General features: G+C 39.0%; 1 protein-coding gene and 3 long non-coding RNA genes across 7 annotated transcripts in view; 3 read left to right on the top strand and 1 right to left on the bottom strand.

Moving 5' to 3' along the window:
- On the top strand, positions 1-2,725 carry LOC148125056 (uncharacterized). Its single transcript, XR_015744675.1, has 2 exons — positions 1-636; positions 706-2,725. It is a non-coding gene; the product is annotated as an uncharacterized LOC148125056 (long non-coding RNA).
- Positions 2,726-4,042: 1,317 nt separating this feature from the next.
- Positions 4,043-4,826, top strand: LOC148125055 (uncharacterized). The gene is made up of 2 exons (XR_015744630.1): positions 4,043-4,100; positions 4,163-4,826. It is a non-coding gene; the product is annotated as an uncharacterized LOC148125055 (long non-coding RNA).
- Positions 4,827-5,890: 1,064 nt separating this feature from the next.
- Positions 5,891-16,717, bottom strand: LOC148125054 (uncharacterized). Of its 2 annotated transcripts, none has more exons than XR_015744678.1 (3): positions 16,581-16,717; positions 14,440-14,544; positions 5,891-6,639 (listed from the first exon to the last, which is right to left on the bottom strand). It is a non-coding gene; the product is annotated as an uncharacterized LOC148125054 (long non-coding RNA). The 2 variants fall into 2 exon arrangements; XR_015744679.1 differs by lacking the exon at positions 5,891-6,639 and adding an exon at positions 12,356-13,371.
- ZBTB44 (zinc finger and BTB domain containing 44) overlaps positions 16,336-18,303 on the top strand; it is a 366,779-nt gene continuing 364,811 nt past the window's right edge. For all 3 annotated transcript variants that reach the window (XR_015744676.1, XR_015744677.1, XM_026708977.2), the window contains exon 1: positions 16,336-16,775. The gene's annotated coding sequence lies outside the window, so the exon portion shown is untranslated. The remainder of the gene's footprint in view (positions 16,776-18,303) is intronic.

Raw genomic sequence — 18,303 nt, 5'->3', positions numbered from 1 at the left:
ACACACAAATACACATACACACACACATACTGAAGAAAGAAGAAAAAGCAGCCAACAGGTGAAGCTAAACATTACACTAACCTTCAAATCCTTCGGTTAACCATCTGTTATTATATATAGCATGTAGAAAACGGCTTCCAGTCTCTAATAAAGCTGTCCAGTCCATTAGGTTCGTTTTATGTGGTGGTCTTGCAAATATATACAGTTGCTATGATTATCTTTCTTCCCTCTGTTTGTAACTACCCTCTTTTGGCATATGTCCCTGAAGACTGTCTCAGAAACATTAGCTTATTGTCATGAACCTCTGCTACATTAGGTGTAGAAGTAAACAACTTCTCAAGTTTCAGTGCTGCTAATGTGACCTGTTGTTAGGTTTTTTTTCCCCTTTCACATGAAAATACAGTATATACTAGTCAGTGAGCTGCTGCTTTTCAAACACAATGTAGTTCATTCTTCTGCCTACAGAACTGTTTTAGCTATTCAGTTAAAAGAAAAAATGTATACAAATCTGTAAAATAAAAGCATGCTGTGGTGGATCCCAACTGGTAAGCCGCTGTGACCTTCCTGCAAAAGACATGGGTCACTGTGGATCACACACTCAAGACTAGAGGAATAGCTCTTTTGATTTCCTAAGTAGTTATTTCTCGAGGACTCCAATGTTGAAGAAATGACAGTGGGTTATAAATCATGTTGCAAACTCCCAAGAACATTTCCCCGCCCACCCAACATCTAGAAATCTCTGGTGCATCCCTAAAGAATTGTCATATATTACAAAGGACTATTTGTTATGTTCATTCTCAGGTCACCTGTCATCTGTTGGGATGACCCATCCCAGAGCAATTGTTCAGAACATACCCAACACTGTCCTCTTGTGGTTGTGCATCACAATGGAAAAAAAAAAAACAACTGTAGCCATTTGCAATCTCTCTGCAGTGGATTTTTTGAATTCACTTGTTTTCATTTGTTAAAGAAAGAGCATTTAAAAGAGAACTTATCAGTAGTAACAGCACTTCACAGAACCCAGTCTTTTCATGACTAAAGCTTTGATAACCAAAGTACCAATTTCTATATTCCAAAAATCAACCTGGAATATTTGAACGATCTTTAACAAGCCTAAATAATATTGGATTCCGGCTAACACTGCATGTACAGTCTCACAAATGGTGATTCTACAATATTTATCATTCACCTAAAGCAGTGGTAGTCAACCTGGTCCCTACCGCCCACTAGTGGGCGTTCCAGCTTTCATGGTGGGCGGTAGGGCTTTTGTCCCCTACTTTATAAATCATTATTACTGTGGAACTGGTGGGTGGTTAGAAAATTTTACTACTAACAGAGATACAAAAGTGGGCGATAGGTATAAAAAGGTTGACTACCCCTGACCTAAAGGATAGCAACTAGAGCATTTCAGTTAAATTCCCAGTTTAAAAAAATCAAGAAGTACACGTCTGCATAAATCAATGCCATTTTAAGAACACAACTAAGGAATTATATCACACAAGATTAGATTCACGCATCACCCTAACATGGTGTTCATGATTTGGGTGGCACACAAATACTGTGAAATATATAAAGTTATTTGCTTTTGAATTAGTGTGTTGTGAGAAACCCAGCTACCTGTATCTTATTGCACAAATCATGATTTAATAAACCATGGTTTAGAATAAGGTATACACCAGTTCAACGTGTATTTTGGTATTGGCCTCCAAATAAAGGCAAACGTTGCTTTGTAAGTCTTGTTGATCCAAATCCATAAGCCAAACCCCAAAGAGGGATCTAATCCAACCATGAGCAAATCAATAGATGATGTGCTGAGTTTTAGAATTTGGAAATCTCGTCCTTGTAACATTAAGTCTCAGAACTCCCCGGGGAAGAAAAAAATAAATATTTGAGTTGAAGCAAAATCAGAATCTCTTTGGATGAAACATCTGGGACTTTAAGCTTGGATGTGATGACTGTACCAATTTGTTAGGTTTTTCGCATGCCCTGCTTTCAATAAAACAATCACATCTAGACTGAAAAGCCCCAGTCAACTGTGAAAGATGCAGAAAACTCTTCCACTTAGTCCCCATAATGTTGCAGTGCAAAATTGGATGGCCCCTTCTAAAACCAAGTTGTATCTTTCCACAATTCAAATTCTGTACTGACTGCCATCATACTTCCTGCCTGGGTCTGTATCATACTTACCTTAGCTGCATTTTAAAAATACTTGTCTGACTTAGCTATTCTTTTGAAAAAGATATGTAGCATTTATGGTAATGTATGTAAAATAAGTTACATGTTAAGAATGAGATGCATATAGTTTCCCTTCAGTGAAGGATTGTAGCACTGTACTGAGCCTCTTTTGAAAGATATTTATTTGTGTACAGTAACTGTTTGGGTAAGTGAGAGTGAAGGGATGGTTATTACAAAAGGCTTGCCATCTCTCAAACTTTCCCAACTAAATTTTGTTTGAGCAGAAAAGATGACAACTCTCACTCCCTTCTCCTAATGGTGCAGTTGTATAATTAATGTATCAGTACAATTTGATGCACAAAACTAAAAACCTCATACGAGTCAAGATGACAAAAATTAAGTTTCGAATTGTATTTAATTTTCTTTTATAAATAACAAAAATCTACCTTACTTCCTCTTTCTGTCCTTTCCTTTAATCTTTAGAAACAGATAGCTGGATTGTAATACTAGCCTTTAACTGTAAATAAAATACTTCCTCAATTAAAACCTTCATTTTGTTTCCCTGGTCTTTTTTTTTTTTTTTTGCAGTTGAAATGGGTTTGAAATATCTGTAGCTATAGAAAAAAATAAACGTACATATTCACCTTTTTGATTAAGGTAGAACTAGGTGATCCGTGCGTAGTAGAGTGGCAGCTGGTACATCAACTTGCAATCAACTTCGCATCTCCAGTAGGACAATCAAGCTATCATACTTGGTTCCTTGAGACTTCATTTGGGAAGGCAGTAACAAAATTGACATATGACTGAAAACTGACATATTCTACGTCTTTCGTAGGGCTGGAATTTTTCTTATTTTTTAAAAAAATGTTAGCTTAAGACTATCTCAGGGCTTATGTAGCAACGTTCAGGTATTCTCTCAAAAAACAGGAAAATGCACTTCAAACTTTAGAAAAACAAGCTGTTGAAAGGATTTCAAGTCCTCCAAAGAAATATTTAAGAGCCACTTGCAACCCTGGGGTGGGAGAATATGGCTCAATCCTGTTCCATATCAACCTATGTGCCACACTCCAATTAGAGATGGGAAAAGTTTATTTCCTTCCTTTCCAGATTACAGCTGACCAGAGAAGTCCTACCAAGAGACAGAATTTAGGAGGATAACATTTATTTTCAGATTCTTGGAACTATGTCTTATTTTATCAATATGAACATTTCAGTTTATGTAATATGTCTCTATTAATGGCCTTTGAAGCAAATTAAATTTTCAAGATATGATATAATTGCTGATGTATTCTTCTGTTTATATATAAATCCTAAGCCAAAGTACATTGAAGTATCTAGCATTCAATGTGAAGATGGTAAACATCAAAGTCATATATGCACAATAACAACCCCCTCCCCCCCCCAAAAAAAATCAAATTTGCTCTTGAAAATTGGCTGTGTGTCTTCTTCAGAGAACTATTAAATAGCCAAGGAACTGCAACAATTTAAGGGAAAAAGTCTGAGCAGACATTATTCCAAACCAGAATAAGGCCATCTGAGTAGAGGAGGTTGATGTACTGAGCTGACTTCAATCAATCAGAATAGGGCTGGAAGGACTTCCAGTTTGAGCTTCTTCGGCGACAGACCGAAACCTCATCTCTCCAAGGCTTCAATCTGTGCTCGCCGCTGGAGCGCCTTGAGCCGGCTGGTTTTGGGGCTAAGCCACCCCATAGAGGTGGTGAAGAAGGGGGAGACTGCCTGCAGGGTTGAGGAGAGCCATATCTCTCCTCCCCAGCTGGCCATTACTCTCTTTCCCGAAGGCAGTTGTCGCAGTGGTCAGAAATGGCCACCACAAAGAAGAACTCGACCAGAAAAGAATGGGCAGGAGGAAGATAAGAAGAGAAAGTTTTGGTTGACTGGGTCAAACAGCAAAAGCAACAAATAAGGTACCCTGGAATTTAAACTTAACAACATTGTTCCCAAAGAAGATTTTGAAGCTGCGAAGGAGAGAGAGAAGGGACAGGATTAGGTTTTTTTTCTTCCCTTCCTTATACTGATAGCTAAGAGACTTAAGCAAGAAATTGAAAAAAAATCCACTTTGACATTAATAGGCATCTAAGCTGAAAATAAAAGTCAAAAGGATAATAAAGATTTCAGGACATTTAAAAGTTTTTAAAAGCAGGAAAGGAGAAAAAAAAAAGAATAAAAGGGCAGGATCTGGAAAAATGGAGGAGACTGCCTGGAATTAAGGAATGGAACTGGAACTTACAGTGAAATTTTAACAAGATTCCTCAAAGATACGTTTTAATTGAAACTTGGTAACAAAATAATAGAACCCCATGAAGAGAAAGTGGAAAAAAGAAGCAGAAAGAAACAGCCTTGGATTATTTGGATTATTTGGTGATTTTTGGTTTTTGCATCTAGATGACTAAAATTAACCAGGTGGTTGTTTAAAAGTCTTTAAAATGGTATCACTCTTAGAAGAACTGAAAACGGAACTTAAAAAATGGAAAGAAGATGCACAAGAAGGGAGAAGTTCTTTTGGCTTCGTGTTTCAATTCTTAGAAATGGAGATCTGGAACTATGAGAAGCAACAAGAAACACTTGCAGAACAAGAAGATTGGGACAAAGAAGAAGCTATCTTTAATGATCAAATAATTTTAAGTGGTGGGGGGAGAAAAGGGGGGAAAGAGAGTGAAAGGTTTAAGACTAGAAAAAACAACCAAAAAGAAGAACAATTTGAAAGATAAGTATAATATTAGAAAGCAACAGAAGAGGGGATTACAGATGAGAGAGTTAGAAGTAGAGAGACGAGGGAGTAAAAAGGGGAGGGAGAAGAAGAGGGGGAAGAAGGCAAGGAAAAGAAGTTGTAAAAAACAGAAACAAGAAATGGAGAAACAGAGAAAAGATATAAGGATTGTAACCATAAGCTTGTTTAGAGATAATGGGTGAAAATTTAATTGCAAAAAGGATTCTGCAAAGGTACATAAGATAGCATTGTTATATTACAAATAGAAATAATTTTAGAAAATATAATAATGGATAAAATATTTACTGTAATGTAGTGGGATGTTTGTTAATAAATAAATGAATTAAAATGATTGAGAGAATTAAAAGGGAACATTTTTAATTATTAGTAATGATTTATAAAAATATAAGTGAGAAATATGGGGGGAAAAAGAATTAACTATGGAAAGTTTATAAGTGTTCCCAAGGAAGTATGATATTTAATTGAAAAGAAATGTTAAAGATGTTAAGATTTTAATGCATATTAATGATAGAATTGAATTGGAATGGAATGTGTGTTTTATATATTATATATATACATATATATATATATATATATATATATATATATATATATATATATTTTTTCCTTTAAGAATCTAGTCTCTATTTTAAGAATGTACCAAGCAGAACTCAATTTGAAGTTATGTATTATATTGAATGCTATAATCTTAAAGGTATACATTGAAGCTTAAATAAGAGTTTGAATGGATAAAATTAAAGGATATAAAGGTGTCATACTCTAATTGGTAACTACAGGGAAAAATTTGCTTAATAAGAAAAGATAATGTGAAATTGAAACAGGACAGACAAAACTATAAATATAATGATTTGAATTGAGATGAGATAATTAAAACAAAGTTGAGAAAATTAAAAGAGGGGGAAAACTATGTAGAAAATATAAAATGGTAATAAGATATGGAATAGAATATAAACATGAGCATGAAATTGAGTTTTGTGTCTGTATGAAGAAGTGATAACCTGGGACCATGCTATTTTCAAAAAAGATGTTTTATTTGTATTTTGTTTTTGTGAAAACCCAAATAAAATTTTCAAAAAAAAAAGAATAGGGCTGGAAGGAACTTTGGAGGTCTTCTAGTCCCGCCCCCTGTTCAAGCAGAAGACCTTATATCATTTCCAACAAGTGACTGCTCAATCTCTTCTTTAAAAGCTCCAGTGATGGAGAACCCACAACTTCTGAAGGCAAACTGTTCCACTGGTTAATTGTCCTCACGGTTAGGAACTTTCTCCTTAATTCCAGGTTGCTTCTTTCCTGGATCAGTTTCCATCCATTGTTTCTTGTCTTGCCCTCTGGTGCTTTGGAAAATAGCTCGACCCCCTTCTTCTTTGTGGTAGCCACTCAAATACTGGAATACTGTTATCATGACCTTCCTAGTCCTTCTTTTCTCTAGACTAGCCAAACCCAAATCCTGCAACCGTTCTTCCAAATGTTTTAGTCTCCAGCTCTTTAATTATCTTAGTTGCTCTTCTTTGCACTTTTTCCAAAGTCTCAACGTCCTTTTTTGTAATGTGGTGAGCAAAACTGAATGCAGTACTCCAAGCGTGGTCTTACTAAGACTTTATAAAGCGGTACTAATACTTCACCTGATTTTGATTCTATGCTTGCTCATATGTTTTGGACTTTATCTTCCATCATCCTCAGCTGAGTATTCTAACAAAGGATTTGGAATGTATAACCTAAAATAAAAAAGGACATCAGATTAATCGTTTGCTCTAATTTCTGCTAATAATGAAGTGGTTGATTGCAAAGTCTATTTCCTTTTTCCATAGAGCTACAAAGCAATTGGAGCAGTTGCTCAGAGTTTAACCTGTCTCACTTTATTGGTCTGAGGGTAACAATAAAAGTAGCATGGTGAAGAGTAGGTTCTCTTCCTAGAACCTCCTCCTGAGGTATCACTGTCATATGTAAAATAATTATAAAAAAAAACCCATAGCACAATTTATGCACACATATTCCATTAAAAACACTGCAAATGGCTAGAATCTCTATATGCTGCAAGTTTCTTTTCCCCTCACATCTACAAGGGATTTACTCACATCTTCAAAATAACCCTGCTGGCAACTCAAGAGCAAGCCAGGAAATTGGCTCGAGGCTCATGAATTAAATAGGGCATCCATCGGAACCCTGGCACCTGCAACATTACAACGTGACAGAACATTGATCTATAATGGCGTATCGCCTATGAGAAATGAACAGTTCATTTCTGTATTCACCACAATAGAAATACATAAATCAAACAGGCACAAAATCCTGGTCCAAGATGAATCCTCTGAAGAATGATGACAGGGTCTCTTAAGCTTAAATTACAGAATAATTAAGAGGTATATTTCAGTAGAGATCATAAAAAGATTCAGTCTTTGCATAGTAGTCCTGTTAAGGCAGGTTGTTCATTATAGTAGAGAGGGCATTAGAAGAAGCTTGAATCCACACATGTAGTAATTATTTTCTTGGCCAAGGATGATTCGCAGTTGAACAAGATGCCGAAGCTCCAACCTAGGACTAGGTTTTCATCACTCACATGAACAGATTTTTTAAGACTGTTGGATTGCAGAATGAATGCCAAAGTTTGAAAGATAATTAAGAAGCATTATCAGAGCAGGGGCGGTGCATTCTGATATGACAACATTAGCAATTGTGCCAGAAAGAAGCTATGAATTCCAGGCTCACAGTAGGGAAAGCAGCCAGCATATCGCTTTCCCAGCCATGAAGATACATGTGGAAACATTTTCCAAAAGTCATCTGTGAAACTATCTTGCAGAGGAACAAGGATCCTGTGTATGGCTTTTGTTATATAAAAGATCAAAGACATTTATATTGATGTTTTTGAGCTACTCCACAGTACAGTCATTTTATTAGATGTCATGTAAAATAAGCAAATCATAATTTTCTTCACTTGTTGAACACATCTTCATTGTGCATGCAGAGGAAAATTAGGGAAGAAGATCTGAGTCCCAAGAAACATATAAAGTACAACTTTAAAATAAAAGCACAACTGTCATGCCCCTGTTAGAATCTGACTCTGAGGGAGAGGAGGAACAGGGAATGGGAGTGTGGCTCCGGAGGTTGGGCAGGAAACTGGGGAAGGGCACAGGCCAGCTGGGCATTCAGAGGAAGACCCAGGCCCATCCCCTCTCCATCCTAGGGCATGCATGGAGGAGCAGATAAGGGAGCAACGTGAATGGCATGGTCTATGGTGAGGAAAGGGCCTTGATCCCCTTCATGGGCTGCAGCTGTGAGGACTGTTTAAAAGGACAAACTGTGCATGGGCCAGTGCTGGAAGCAAAGCATGAAAATATTTCTAGTTTGTCAGTTCTTATCTGAGTTTTGGCATCCTTCCCAGTGTATGTATTTCGATATCTGTGGATGTCTTCAAGCCCTTATCTTGCCTTGTCTCATTAATTGCTTAAGTGTGGTTTGTGTTGTTTTTTTCTATTTATAATTTATATGTATTTTAAGTTTGAATGGAAGTTCTACTTTTTTGCAACTGTTTGTGAGGAAGTTTTTTCTCCAGTCAATGATAATTGGACCTTTGAAGCCAAATTGAAGGAATTAAAGGGACTTCACCTGTTTTTGTGACTTTGTTGCTTTTGTATCCCACCCTGGGTCATCACAACTTTAAAATAAAAGAGACCATATAAATGAAAAAGATGCCTATATACATAAAAACGTAGAGGTGATTTTGTCCCTTCCCAAAGAGTTGGCATTTATATTAACCATGCACAACAGAATGGGGAAGTTGGAGAAAACAGAATAGATGCCATAATATTAACTTCCCTGTTCCAGGGAAACTGTGACATTCTAGGGATTTTTGGTCTAGAGTACTCAAAGCACTTCACATCTTCTACCACAGGCCATGACTACAAGTACACCAAATAAAGATGTTAAGAACAGTAGGGAAAATAACTCCAGCTGTTTCAAACTCTAACTGGAGATTCACAACTTTTCATGCCTCCTCTATTTAAGAGCCTCTTACAAAATGAGAACTGGCAAAAGGTTTGATGGTATATGCATTTTCTTTCTGAAATATTAATGGAGAGATGTCACCTAAGGTGTTTAGGGAAAGGCGTTCAGTAGAGAAGGATCAAAAGTGATATATATATATTCACAACATGAAGTGGCATAGTCCGCACCACCTCAAATTCTTCTGTTTCATCCTTTTGCAGATATTCACACAAGTTGTCTATATTCATTCTTTCTTTAATCCCATGAATGCTTCTGTTGCTGGTATTGTCCTTAACTGAGCCTGCAGTGTGTGTGTGTGTGTGTGTGTGTGTGTGTGTGTGTGTGTGAGAGAGAGAGAGAGAGAGAGAGAGAGAGAGAGATTGAGAGAACAAATACAAGAACAGACAAATGTGCAATCAGAAGGTGCTTCCTTAATGGTATTTAATTTTGTTGTACGAGGTACAATGACAATAAACTAAACTAAACTTAGGCATATTTTCAGAAACTTTTGAAACAATAATTTGATATGTGACCTGAAGGATACTCTGGGCAGACATGCTGATGTGGAAAGAGTTGTTTTAAGATGGACTTTTAAGGGAAAAAAGAGACTCTATGGTTTGGAAGATTGGGAGGGCCAGCAAAAAGTAAACAGGGAGAGAGGGGAAAAAAATACTTTTAGACAAAAGGGATGATTCCTGCTATTGTCCTCCGGAAACCTGCTTTGAAGAAATGAAAGCTCCACACGCCCAAAATCAAAAATACATCCCAGGCTTAGAAACCTTGATATCAGGAAGGGCAAAACATGCCATGGACGGAAACCGTGTGGGTGGGGTAGACAGTGAGGAGGATGCACAGACCCATCCATCACTGATGTAACTTCATTGTGAAAAAATTAGTCATCTCTTTCAGACTACGATATCAAAAGGCAGACTCATCATGACAGTTACTGTGGAGCCAAGAGATAGAAATGGGCGCCCACCATGCATAGACAGGAAGTGTGAGATTTGGCAGCTAAGAATTCCTCAGGCCGGGGTGGGTGGACAGGAATTGTTGGCCGAATACTCTCTCCCAACACTTTCTTTAAAAAAAATCAAGAGGATATTTCTGGGAGATGTGCTACAATTTTTTTCTTTTGAAAATTGAAGCCCGGAGTGCTTTCAGGAAGCCATTGTGAAGTGCTACAAGCTGTGAAAAGTGATATAAAAACATTCTGATAAGCCACGGTGGCCTCCAGGCAGTGGTTCCGAAGTGGTTGCCAACAAATGTTCTCGCAATCCCTTTGAGAGCAACAACTTCTGATAAAGGCTCAGAGAAAAAGAGAGAGAGAGAGAGAGAGAGAGAGAGAGAGAGAGAGAGAGAGAAGTAACCATCAGCACAGATTCTCATTAAATCAAGTGAAGTACAAAGCTGAAAACTGTCTGATGCAGTCACATGGCCGAAGGCAACACTGATATAGCTCTTCAAATTGAATTAATATATAATGATGCCACAAACATCTGCATATATGAGCATTCACTATGGCCAAGAGCAGCTCAGCATTAGATAGGCAGAGGCATTTGACTAAGGCTGTATCTGCTGGGGAAAGAGGTTGTAGTTCCATCAGCTATCTTGACCAAGGATGACTTGAAGCAATCTCAGATGCCTCCTTGTCTTTCCCAATGTCCTTCCTCAAGCATTTCAGAAACACCAAGTCTGAAAGAACACACACACACACAAAGCAACAATAGGTGCTGACCCACACTCAACAGGCCACTGAATATGTTGCTGATGATTCAACAACTGGTCCCTGGCTTAGCATTTGAGAGGCAGCAGGGAGGCACCAAGGAGAACCTTAAGCAAGGAATACCAAGGGATGGGAGAACAGAACTTTATGGAACTTGGCCTGCATTGTATCACCTGAAAATTAATCTATGCCCTTCGGGAGTGCTGAAGATCATTGTCCCATTGCTGGTACGAAAGTAAGGTTTAATTCAAGAAAAGACCACCTGAGGTCCTCAGTTTTGGAATTGTAAAGCAGAAAACAATTGAACCTAGGTCTTGCCCACCTTCACAACAGGTATAAATATCAATAAAGGAGAATATTTGTAGCTCAGGGTTGACATGAGGGGTCCTTGGTGCTCTCTGAGCTTGCAAGAAAACAAGCAATCTCAGAGAGCAACAAGGTTTATACCCTCAGGTATAAATATACTTATAAATATACCTTGACAAATCCTTGCAATAACTAACCTTTTATCTTCTATCTATCTATATTACTGAAACACCATTCATGCATCATCACAAAATCTCCAGAACCGTAAAGCTTACAAACTTGAAATTTGGCACCTATGTTCCTCTTGGCTTCTAGGTGCTCACTAAGAAAGGATTTTTTGAAATGACCATCAGAGCATTAGTATTTCGTATATTATTATTATTAACATGCTCTGATGCTAAGGAGTTCTACTCCCCCTCCCCACCTGAAAAGAAATCTGTTCCAGATGCAAAACACAAGCAGAGGACTTTCAGTTTCAGTTTTAGTTTCACAGCAGCAAGCAACTTTAGTACAGAACAGTATAACTAAGCCGCTCCTTGCTGTCTCCTTCTTGCTCACACAATAAATACTGTTTCAATTTTCAAACAGCCCTCAATTTTCTCACACACTGACAGGTTGCTAGCCAGATGAATACGGATAGATGCTGGTAGGCCAAATTTTTTTCCCCTTATTTTCCTCCCCCAAAACTAAGCCCAATCACATAGTTTCGTAGTGAAGCACAGGTATCCAGCTAGTCCTTTATATACAAAAATAATTAAAAAAAATTTTTTTGTAACTCTGCACAATGTTCAAGAATCCTCTTTCACTGCTGCATAGTAACCACAGTTAATAAAATGGGTCTTTGATGAAACGATAAAAAAAGATGGCACTATATCTAAAGAAGCAAGCAATCAAAAACCCAGCTGGCACAGATAGCCAGAGCTCTGGTGCTATCAATGGTTGTATCTGATTAAGCCAGCTGCTAGGAAATCTTCATTTGAAGAGTTCAAGCCATGTTAATTCGAAATGCCACCTTCTGCTGCTGTGAGGGGGAAAGACTATGCTGTTATTTTATAACAGCAAATAAGCTAAGGCTTCCATTGAGAGGCTTTCATGATTAAAAGATCTTGGGGGCAAAGATGACAAGCTTAGCTAAAACATATGTAACACAGCTGCAGTGTTTACTTGCAATGAATAGGCAAGGGTTGCACAACTATTAGTTTCAGCAACTATAGGGTAATATATAACTCTCTGAGAAAGGAGTGGCACAGGAAATGTGGCTCTTTAAGCATCTACTGTTGGGAAGGGACAGTTGGGGCAATGCAAATGCTGGGATTACATACACAAAAGGTTGATAGGTGATTACAGTTTCGCTAAGTATTATTTTATATGTTTATGACTACAGAGAGATAGGTTAAATTAAAATTCAAAATGGGCATAAGGATGAATAAACATATTTATTCTGCTCTTCAAAAAGTTGCTTGTTTGATAAATAAGGAAATGGAGAAAATTAACCAGTCCAGAGATAAAACTGGCAGGCTTTGGTTAGTGACAAGCTCTGTTCAAGATAGCAAAAGTACAAGAACTGTCAATCAACCCAAATCGTTCCAATGCTGCAGGTATATGGTAAAAAATAAACAATATCAAGAACCAATACAAATAACCAACAACTAGAAAGAAGACAAGAACTAAATCTGAAGAGTAAGCTATTAGAATTAGATCAAGATGTTATTAGACTTAGTGGAGAGCAATAATTTTGGGTTTAGCTGACAAAATACTCAGAGAGAAAGAAACTATAAGAGTGGATGCACATTCCTTATAAGGGATACATGCAGGGAAAACCCAGTATGGCTGTATAAAGTCAGCCACTGTACGAAAGGATACATTAGATTATAGTTATAGTAGTAGTTGTAAAGTCTACCTTGTTTTTTTCACTGTACCCAAAAATTATTTCACAACAAAGCAGTAAACTTCCTCAAATTTTGACTTGCAACATGTTCTCAGACACCATTCTTTTAAATTGGCTCCCACTAAAAGATCATTCAGTCATCTGTCTAAGAGGAAATGGGGCATGTAAATAATTACATAGAACATTCATTGCAGCTACAACTGTATCTTTCTCCTAGATCTATATAAAATGGAATCCACACATACTCATTTATTGACTTCACCCTTAAGCAACTGCCAAACTCTGAGCAAATGAAATTGTACTGGATGAGAATACAGAACTAGGAATTCAAGTCCAGAAACGTAGCAGAGATGAGTGGAATAGTTCACAGAACTGGCTGATCCTTCTCAACTCAATGAGCCAATGAAACTGACTTGGAAGCATTCAAGCTGTCACAATGGGCTGAGTTAATCCAGCTGCAGGCCTAATACACGTCCATATGCAAACAGAACCAGCTTGTTAATATTTTTAGTGGAGTGTTTGAAACTTCTTTGACTTTAACGCATCCATCTGCAAAATGGTTTCAAATGAGAAAATGCTAGAGTGACATAAAATCCAGGCTTTTGAGATGTGAAAGTTGCATAATTTAGACTTCACCTTGCAGTTCTGCTGTCCTGTTTGAATTTTTGGGATGGGGATAAAGGAAGCTAGAATAATTGCAGCAAAAAACAGAGCCATTACTGCTGCAGCTCCAAGATAACAGAACAGAGATGAGCAAATTAACCACCCTTAGATATGAGGGGTCCTTGGCATTCTCTGAGCTTGCTTGCTTTCTTGCAGTCATTTCATTACCCAAATAGGTAAAATGATTAGTTACTGTCACTGATGTTATCTAGTTGGGTAATGAAACATCTGCAAGAAACATCTGCAAGCTCAGAGAGCACCAAGGGCCCCTCATGTCAACCCCAGCTACAAATATTCTACTTTATTAGCACAGTTGGATATTTCTGAAGGAAGTCAGTAACTTCAGATGGCCTTGCAAATCATGAAGAATGCTTTGAAATATAGATCAACATCTAGAAAGCAAAATATTCCCTGTTCTCACTCTAAAATAGCATTAAGCAGAAAGTTGACAAATACATATCTTTCTTACCCAGAAAACAAGTGCAGGGCATAGTAGCTACGGGAAAGTTTTACAGATTTTGGGATTGCTATCTTGAGGGGTCCTTGGTGCTATCTGAGCTTGTTTGTTTTTTAATTACCCAAACTAGGTAACATTATCAGTGCTACTCTTATCAATTGCTAACTTACCTTTTGATTATTTCACTTGTAATCTAAAGATGTATTCCACAATCTTATCCATAATCAAATGGAGAGATGCACATGTATTAAACACATTTCTACTCAGTTGAATATCACTTATTTTTCCTTAAGTATCATTAGAACTGCATTTGAACAATCTGCACTCTTACTGATAAATTGCTTTTACTCCACTTGACTGAGATAGTTTTGGAGCTGACATTTTGAAGAGTTAGCTCTTTAATCATCTGCTCTCCATCCTAATGAAAGAACATTTAAAAAGCAACATACAATATAAGCAAAATTTCTTTCTTTTTCTTTGTATACAAAAGAACATACACTATTTATATTTGCTGTGAAATTCCAGTTATTTTGTTCAAGCTTTTCTTTGAGTGACAGCCTCCATCTCCCATCAAAGAGCAGCTATATTTGGAATAAATACATCTGGGACAGAAGACAAAATTGATGTATCAGTCAGTATATTAGGGACTGCAATGATCATAGAACCTAATTTTAGATTTGCATGTTCTGATGATGGGAGAAAAGACTGCTTAGGGACAAATAATTAAAATAATCATTCTAAAAAATTTTCAGGCAGTTATACTGGAAAAGGCAATTGTGACTGATTTTAAAAAACAAAAATCCTAAAATAGTAAAAAGAAGCTTAACAACATTGCTGAGAAAAGAATATCATGGATATCAACACATGAATTCTAATTAAAGAAGACTTTACTTTAAAGTATAGAATGAAGGGGTACAATAATTCTGAGACTACTGTCATAATACAGCCGCATTTTGAAGGAATTTAACTACAGAAGGACAGTTGGGAAGAGTTAAAAGGCAATAACTGAAAACGTAGCTGTCTCTTCTGAATGTCTTAGTATGATACAAACTCTAGCAAAATAATTTTGTATGGAATTAGCAATTATAGAGAGAAAACATAGCAGTAAAAGACCAGGAACTACCTTGAATCACAAGGGGGAAAAACTCTCAAACCAAAATTTTGGTAAGTCATATACTGATTATCTTTCAACTGTGGCTATTGTACAATTTTCAAATATCTTCATATTTTTCTGCTGGGAAAAAATGTAATTATTGTATGTATTATTGTAAAAATTACATAAAAATGTAATTTTTCACATTTACAATCATTGCAGCATCTTTGTGGTCACGTGATCGCAATTCAGGTGCTCGGCAACTGGATCACGAACTGATCATGCTGCATTGATTAACAACTGATGCACAGAAGGATGTAAAATGGGGCAAAACTGTCTCACTTAACAACAAATGTTTAATAGTGGTTGTAAGACAATGATTACCTGTACAGACTTTTATTAATATGTAGGTATGTGTGTATCTACTTACACACACATATATATGTGTATGCATACACACATGTATATCTCTGGGTGTAAATAGATGTTTCATATACATATTTTAGGGAACCCCAGGAAGGTTTTCCTATGCATGAATACACACACACACACACACATGCATGTGTGGGAAAACCTTCCTGGGGTTCCCTAAAATATGTATATGGAATATACACGTGCAAATGTATGTATGTAGTATGTATTTACATATTTTAATTTATTATCTTAGCCAAAGACTCTGGGAACCAAACCGAACTAGAAAATTATGTGGGTGGGTGTTTGTGTGAAGCACTTCCTGGCCTCTGTCCCAGGCCTAAATTAATGTATTGGGGAATTTTGGGTGTGTGTGTGTGTGTGTGTTATCCCGTTCTATTTGTGTTTTTGTTTTTAACCATATTTTGGGTTTTAACAGCCACCCCAAAGTCTGTGGCGAGGGCGGTCCTGGCAAATTTGAGGAAATAAATACATAAATGTGCAGTCCGCGTTCTGCCCTATACCTAATGTATTAAAATACACGCTTAAAGGGAAGGAAAAACTCGTTTTATTTATTTATTTTCTCTCTCTCTCTCTCTCTCTTCATCACCTGCTTCATTTCAGGGATTTAAAACTCCTCGAGGGACGAAAACAAGCCCCGCCCCCGCCGCCCCTAAGGCGCGCCCCCGCTTCCACGGGATAGCCGAGAGCGCGCGCCGCTCCTCGGGGCACAAGCTCCGCCCCCACTCGGGCGAACGTTGACGAACTCTCCTCTTCCCCCCCCCTTCTTTTTTTTTTTTCCCTCGCGCGACGATTCCCTCCCTTTTTCTGTTCAGGCCGCCGCCGCCGCCGCCGCCGCCGCCTCCCGCGTTGCATTATGGGACACAAACAAAGTGCTCGGCTCGTCGGCTCCGCGTGAAAAGGCGAGGGCGGGGGGAGGAGGAGGAGGAGGGAGAGCCCGAACGCCTGGGCCCCGCGCGCGAAGCCCTCCAGCGGGCCCCGCGCCGCCACCGTCCTTCTCCTTTCCCGCCCTCCCCCCTTTCTGCCTTCGCCCAGGCCGCGAGAGCGCCTGCGTGGCGGCGCGCGGGACTCGTTCTCCTCCTTCGCGGGGGGGGTCCCCCCTCCTTTCCTCACCTTCGCCCCCTCCCCTCAGCCAGAAGAAGCCGCGGCGGCGGCCCTGCGGGGGCCGAGCTGAAAAGCCGGGACGGGGCCCCGGAAAGGGAGAAGCTGGGCCTTGGGTTTGTTGACCGACCGGCCGACCTACCACCCCTCGCCTCTCCTGCTCTCGGCCCGCTGGACGCGGGGAAAGGAGGGCCTCGCCAAGAGCAGGTAATGGAGGCTGAGGGGAAGGAGGGAGGGAGGGAGGGAAGAGAGGGGATCCTAGGCCCCGCCCCTTGGCCCCGCCCCTTCCCGGAGCATCCCGGCCTCCCCCGTGGCGCTCCGTCCGCGCTGATGCTCGAGATCCTCCCAGGGCTCGACGGGGGAGGGGGCTTCTCTTAACACCCACCCACCTACCCGAGACCTGGGTTTGCTCAGGTGCGGGTTTTGCAACCTTGTTGCCATTAAAGCTTCATTAAGTGGGGGAGGGGGTCCTATAGGACGCCCCCCGCAAAGCGAGGGGGGTGGTTGATGTGCAGGAAGTTTCAATGTTGGGAAAGAAAGGCCTGGATGGCCTCTGTGGGTCCCCCAAGACGGAGATTAAGCTGCCAAAGTAGGTCTCCCCAGCCTGGGAGGCTTTCCAATGATGCCTTTCCAACGTATGGCGTGATACATTGATAGGGGTACGTGATAGGGATGCTGTCCTTAATTCCAGGTTAGAAAAGCTGCCCCTTTACGGTTATATCCCGGCAGGATTTTATTTATTGATTTTATTGAATTTATGTTTATTGATTTGGCACTCGGAATTTATAAAGCAAAGTCATAAAACAGGATTGTTTTTGTGTCCTTGGGGATCTCTCTCAGATGTGTCCCCTTTTTTTCAGGTCCATCATTCATTTTTGCAAGGAAAGTATGGTCTGTACAGGTAGAAGAAGCTGTTGATGCGATTAAAGAGTCTGTCCTAACATGTTTTGGCTTTAATTGGATTTCATCCTTAGCCCAACCTGTGGTTTTGGTCAGAAATGTGTCTTGCTCAGCCCTTTATTTTTGGCCATCTATTTACTGGTGAAGAATGTACATTAATTTGCTTGGTTTTCTGCCCCAGCCCTGTTTCCTTTGATGCCACATTGTATATGTGAGGTGGTTATGGTCCCCTTAGTTGATTTTTGTTATGCTGACTTGTTGGTCCAGAATGCAAGTCTTGTTCATTTTCAGTGATGATGGATCTGTAACCTGCTTAAATTTATGGGGTTCTTAGAATGTTTGAAGTTTAAAGCAAAACGAAGAGCTGCCATCTTTCTCTTTCCAAGAATGCTTTGTGGTTCAGAATAGTCCCTGTGTTATCGGAAAATAAAAAAAACAGTAGGTACGATCTCATGCTATGTTTGAAGATGCACTAACCAGTTCAAGTAAAAAAATAAAAAAATAATTACTTGTCCCTACCAAAAGGCAGCAGTTTTGATGAAATTTACCATGGCCAGAAATCACCATGATGGGCATTTTGTCAATAGAAAACCCACTTTGGCTCATGTGGAAAACCTAAGCAGAGTCAGACCTGATTAGTCCTTCAGTGAGAGACTTTCAGGTTCAAGCATTTTCAGCTGGACTGGGAAGTTGAGAAAACATTGCTGAAGAAGAGAACCACTTCTTCATCGTTTCCAAGGAAACTACTTGGACGTATCCATGCAGAATCATGCTTGGCTATCCTTTTAACTCTAGCATGGAAGTTAATTTGTGAGGGCACTCACAACAGTCTGAA

Source organism: Pseudonaja textilis, chromosome 9 (genome assembly GCF_049901715.1).
Source record: "Pseudonaja textilis isolate UNSWEBS1 chromosome 9, rPseTex1.2, whole genome shotgun sequence".
In the NCBI taxonomy this organism is placed as follows: domain Eukaryota; kingdom Metazoa; phylum Chordata; class Lepidosauria; order Squamata; family Elapidae; genus Pseudonaja; species Pseudonaja textilis.
The sequence above is the reverse complement of the archived record's forward strand: the minus strand, read 5'-3'. Positions and strand labels throughout refer to the sequence as shown.